Consider the following 6,434-nt stretch of genomic DNA (forward strand, 5'->3'; position numbering starts at 1 on the left):
ATGTTCAAGAGACAACTCCGCACTCGACTAGATCTCCTGAAACCTCTAAAGACAAGAGAGGTCGTGCACCATCAACAAAAGGCTCAAGTGGACAGACGAGCTAAGACAAAGCTGCGGAGCTTCACGGCAGGGGACCGGGTTCTTGCTCGGAACTATGCCAACGGTATAAAGTGGATGCCTGGGACCGTTGTTGCCAAAACGGGTCCTGTTTCATATACTGTAGAAACCAGTGGTCATCGCATCTGGAGAAGACACCTCGATCAACTGCTACACACTTCGGGGTCTCACGACAACTCGCCTCAGCCTACATCCTTTGTTCCTGAGCTGGGGGACTACCAGGAGCAGCCTCAGTCTTCGGAAGAACCCCCAGACATGGCTACTGTTCCGGGAACACCAGGACCTGCACGAGTGCCTACCTCGGGCCTCCCTTCCCCCAGATCAGCACCCACACAGTCTACGGTGACCGAAGTGCCTGCAGGTCGCGTTTACCCCCAAAGACAGAGACGACCTCCAGATAGACTGTCATTGTAGTCTAGGGGCTGACTCTTGAGGGGGCAGAATAATCCCCCGGTCAGTTTGGGAATTGAGGTAGTCGACCCTCGTTCCCTAGTTCAGGAAAGTGTTATGTTACTTAAAGTTATTATTGAAGCTAAGTTGTATTTCAAAGTTGATTACTTAAAGTTATTATTGTAGCTAAGTTGACTTTTCAAAGTGGACACTGAGTGAATTATTTGACTTCTATTTAAGGGAAGCTTTAAAGTAAAGGGGGAGGGATATGTTATATATTGACAGCCCTGTTTTGTCCCTGTTGTGTTCCCGTCATGCCTGCGGGGGACACACCCCCTTTCCCTGTATGTACAATCTATGTTCAGAGTAAACAGTGAAGCTACAGTGCCATTACCTGGTCTCCCGTCTCCCTATCATTCTATATAAGAACATAACAGTGAGTCATACAGTTTTTATCTCCCAGGCTTAGCTTGCCGGCTGATACATTTATTGGGGATCGCTATTAATCAGCCACAACAGTTTATATTCTCTATAACTACAGTATAGTGTATTATTGCATAGAGTTGTATTTAGGTCTCTGCATGTGTGTGTCTTTTATAATGTGTCCAGCTCGTTCATTACCTGGAGGCGGTCAGCTTCACCACCCCAGCTGGTGATCATGTATCATTTGATGAGAACGGCGATCCTCTACCAATCTATGATGTCATGAACTGGGCGTGGCTTCCTGACGGCGGCGGCGTCGAGCTCCGGAATGTGGGCGTGGCCAGGACGTCCGCCGCCTCCGGCGACGAGGAGCTGGTCCTGGACGAAGACGAGATCTTCTGGGGCTTCGAGTCCAACGAGGTCTCGTTTAGCTGGAATAATTAAGGCCCCGTTTACACTTGGCAGCCAAATCTAGCCTGAATCAGATCTGATCCACATCCGGATTGAAATCATTTGTTTAAATAAGTCTAAATGCAGACAGGTCACATGTAATCAGATTTTTACAAAATGTGACTGATTTGAGGAGATCTTCATGTCTCAGTCTGTATGCAACTACAACTTGATCTTATAAATTAAGTAGTGCAGATGTTTAACAATAATGTAACTATTGAGAGCGTAAAATGAAGAGTTAAAGATCTATAAGGGTGCATTTGTTTACCAACTTTCCATCGTTTAGCTGGGGACCACCTGGAACCCCCTCAAGGCAAATAAAGATTGATTGATTGATTGAAGGCCCACTGGTGGTCCCCGGACCACTGGTTGAAAACCATAGGTTTAGAAGTTTAATAGTGAAATTGACCGTTGTTATTTTGCAGTGCAGTGAGAGCTGAGATGAATCTAATGTAATGTACAGTATCATTGTCATTGCAGCCTCCTCGGTCAGTGTGCAGTGAGAGCTGTTCGCCTGGAACTCGTCTGGCCAGAAGGAAAGGGGAACCGGTCTGCTGCTTCGACTGCATCGCCTGTTCTGACGGGCAGATCAGCAACGAGACCGGTTGGTTCACATTAACTAGTCCATTTAGACATTTCTAGTCCATTCAGGTTATTTTACATCTGCGGTTTTGAGCCATCTTGGAAGCGTTCGCGCCATAGAGTTAAAAACATAATAGAAAGGTCACCGGAAATCCCCTCCCATCCACTTGATTTGCTCACCCGAGCCAGCGCATAACTCCCGTTTCACCCCTTCTTCCAGGTTGGAAATGTGTGTCGGACGAGGCCTATTTGCCCTCTACGACTTTCTTTTGCGTCATCTTGCATGCCCAATAAGTAGTGTCACCGCCGAGCACAAGCTCGTGAGTCGAGCCCACATTGGACGAAGCAATTTTGTCTCGTTCATATACTGTATGTCTGGCCCCAGCCGTAATATGCTACAGTACCTATGATGACCGGCCAGCATGTCCACAATGTTCAGTTCTCCCTCTCGGTTCTGGGGGCTTGGTTCGCACCCTGACCATCTCACCACTTAAAGATGGAGTGCCGTTTTTTGTCCACCTTAAAACATGACCATCGGGTATTATTATTATATACGGAGGAAGATTATTTTCAAAAATGTGTATAATATTTGTTAAAATGTCGTTTTTATGTGTTTTTTTCATTGGCACGTTTGACTGTCAAGGTGTCAGCGTCCAGGAAGAAACCCTAAATACAAAGGGAAGACATCATTGCACATAACAACCACACCAAGGGGTCTAATGAAATCAATCAACTGTGTTCCAACATGGATCAATGGAATACTTTACTTTACGTTAATTACAAGAAAAACAAGTGGACTCGGCAACACCGACAGAATAGTTATTTATAGTTATTAATTTTATAGTGGCATAGCAGCATGTAGCAAAGTTGTGCCTTTTTTTTAGGACGAGACTGTCCCTTTGTGAGTTGTGACCTCCCATGGTGTGTGTTTGTCAGACTCCCCAGAGTGCGCCGTCTGTCCAGAGGACTGCTGGTCCAACGCCCGGCATGACCGCTGCGTCCCCAAGAGCATGGAGTACCTGTCCTACCACGAGGCCCTGGGCATCTCCCTGACCGCCATCTCGCTGCTGGGCACGCTGCTCTGCGCCGGCGTCCTGGCCGTCTTCGTCTACCACCGCGACACGCCCATGGTGCGCGCCAACAACTCCGAGCTCAGCTTCCAGCTGCTGCTGTCGCTGAAGCTGTGCTTCCTGTGCTCGCTGCTGTTCATCGGACAACCGCGGCTGTGGACGTGCCAGCTGAGGCACGCAGCGTTCGGCATCAGCTTCGTGCTGTGCGTCTCGTGCATCCTGGTGAAGACCATGGTGGTGCTGGCGGCATTCAGGGCCTCCAAGCCCGGCGGCGCCTCCATCATGAAGTGGTTCGGCACGACGCAGCAGAGGGCCACGGTGCTGGCGCTCACCTTGGTCCAGGCCATAATTTGCGCGGCCTGGCTCGCGTCGGACTCGCCGACCCCGCACAAGAACACGCGGTACCACAGCGACAAGATCGTGTACGAGTGCGCGGTGGGCTCGACGACGGGCTTCGCCGTGCTACTGGGCTACATCGGCGTGCTGGCGCTCCTCAGCTTCGCCCTGGCATTCATGGCGAGGAACCTGCCGGACAACTTCAACGAAGCCAAGCTGATCACGTTCAGCATGCTGATCTTCTGTGCCGTGTGGGTCGCCTTCGTGCCGGCGTACGTCAGCTCGCCGGGCAAGTACGCCGACGTGGTGGAGGTGTTCGCCATCCTGGCGTCCAGCTTCGGCCTGCTGGTGGCGCTGTTTGCGCCCAAGTGTTACATCATGCTCCTGAAGCCCGAGAGGAACACCAAGAAGTCCATCATGGGTCGCGGCCCCGCCAAGACGTAGACGCATGAAATGCGACGATAGAAAATATAACGTTCTATTTTATTAACAATTATATATGGATATATTTATTAACCATCAAATATATCTATACATTATTGTTATAAGAGAGAACATGTATTATCTGACCATAGATAACATATTCTATTTTATAACGGTGATATATGGATATATTTGATTGCTCATAACCTCGTTAGTCTTTACATATTCCTTGAATAATGTAGTAGACCTTTCCCGGAAATGCCAGATTTCATCAATAGCCACAACTATGTAGCCTTTATCCAGAGCCTTGATCAATTCACAAGTCACAATGTTTTCCCATGTTATAGTAAAATAAAAACATTATATTTGAAATAATTTGTGTCCATGTTTTTATTATTATTATTTCATTGTTATACACATATATGCACACAACTTAACATCAATTACGTTTGTCACATACACCGTTTTACATGTTGTACACACTGCACACACGTAAAATCATGATTTCTACATATCTCAGGACGTATTCTACTAACTTACAGACCATAACATCGTTACAACATAGATCATCCTTATACAAATTCATCACTTTTTCATAAGAAAAACCCCTCTGCATATGACATAGAAAAAATACACAATGTTGCCCACATGTTGTGGCCATGACATCTTGAACCTGCTTTACAGAATAGTACACATTCACACAATTCTTCCGGAGAAATATATGTATCTTCAGGGAAATCCTGATATGTCGGAGGGTGTCCAAATGAATCAAAGAAATAACCACATCGGTCATTAGTGATATATATGGCTAACCAATGTGCTCCATCCATCGATGACGGCTGGGTGTTGCTAATAACCATAACAGGTATGCTACTAATAATAATATCAGGGAGTTGATCACACGCCAATACCCCTAATAAATGTATGTCTCTTAACCTTCTTTTTAAGAACACTAGTTAATTCTATAGTATTCATGATGAGTATCTAGTGTAGTACTCAATAATAATCCACTAAGACCTGTCTACGGTTTGATACCTCTATGACTGAATCGTAAATAGCATAACAGATCATATTGACTGTATGTGGTAAAGGGGCTCTAAATCTGGCCTCTAAACGTACATTCCCAGACCGAACCAATGATACGTGCCCCCCACAACCCTCGTCTGGTTCTAGATTGAAACAATACAATGTATATCCATGGCCAAACTCTCTGCGGGTGATGGCTAGTCCTCTGTCTTTCAGTTGACGACCAGTGGCCTGTATCATCTGATAATATTCACGTCCATACTGTCCATTATCGAAGGTTGGTTAAAAAGGCCTCCCCGGGAATGATTGACTATCCGTATGTAGATTCAAGAATTCTAAATTGTAATGGTGGAATTTGAAGGGGTTCCTAGTGTAACTTCCTGTGAATGCTTCATGATCGACAAAACCGATAACTATAAACTTAGGTATCTGACCTAAAAATAAGTTATCTTGGCTACATACTCGTGCTCCATTTGGTATAGAAACGGTCTTCAAGCATACTCTATCAATAGGATATTTGATATTTGTTTGGGTTAAAGCTCGGGCATGCCCCATTCGGACACCCGGCGCTACTGATACTTTCTTTATAAATAGACTGGCTGATACAATTTTAACCTTATGAGCATCAGCAACCGTTGTAGCCATCAGACAGAAATCATCTTTTGCACGTATAAATTTCATCTTGAGATCGATACCATTTATAAGTATTTTTTCTTGAAAAAACATATCAGAATGAATAGGAGCTATAATATCTACAATTGTACTATCTGCAGTGTATGCAGCTCTAGTAGTCAAACCTGCATTTGCACCAGCAGGGTCTGTAACATCCATATGTCCACATGTATCTTTAGAGAAGAGACCGCATCCAAATTGACTGGATAATGTATCCTCACCATAATTCAACAAACATTCCAACACCCCTCTGTAAGGGTAAGTATTAGATGCATGTGATATCAGTGTATCCCCCAGCATAATATCTACTTGTGAGAATAGTGAACATCCTGGGTAATTGACAAATCCTACTTCAGCACCTGCCACAAGATTGGTTCCATCAGCATTCGTGATTTTCGCCTGTACATGTAAATATGTATTATTCAGATCGAGATAATCCTCAGAACTCCCGGTGATGTAAAACTCTATAGGTGAAGTATCTGTGATGGCTGACAACGGGTTTATCTCATGGTAAGTATTCTTATCAATTGCTGTCTGTGTTAGACACACAGTGAAGAGGTCGAGTTCACTTTTCGCACATTCTTGTGATTGAGTATGTATTAACGACATAGTGAAATAATGGAGTATAGTTAAAAGATGTCTCTAGCTGACGGTCTAATAGTCCTTCTAACACGACGTCTGGTCTTTGTCTTCTTCTTATGGGTCCTTCCTGCTCTTTTATGTCTTTCTACACTTCTGGACACGCCCATGTGACTGGAACCTTGGAGGTCGCTTTATACCCCTCCTATGATGAATCATTAATCCTGAACCCTCCTGTCGGGGTTTTGAAGGTCTATTCATGATATGTGTGACTACATCCCCTACAATATTCTTAGCAGCCGTCTTGAGGTGTGGTTTTGCCATGCTGAAACCACTTTTTAAAAGTGGCATAGCAAATCTAAATAG

The sequence above is a fragment of the Electrona antarctica genome (genome assembly GCF_951216825.1).
Source record: "Electrona antarctica genome assembly, chromosome: 24".
Classification (NCBI taxonomy): Eukaryota; Metazoa; Chordata; class Actinopteri; order Myctophiformes; family Myctophidae; genus Electrona; species Electrona antarctica.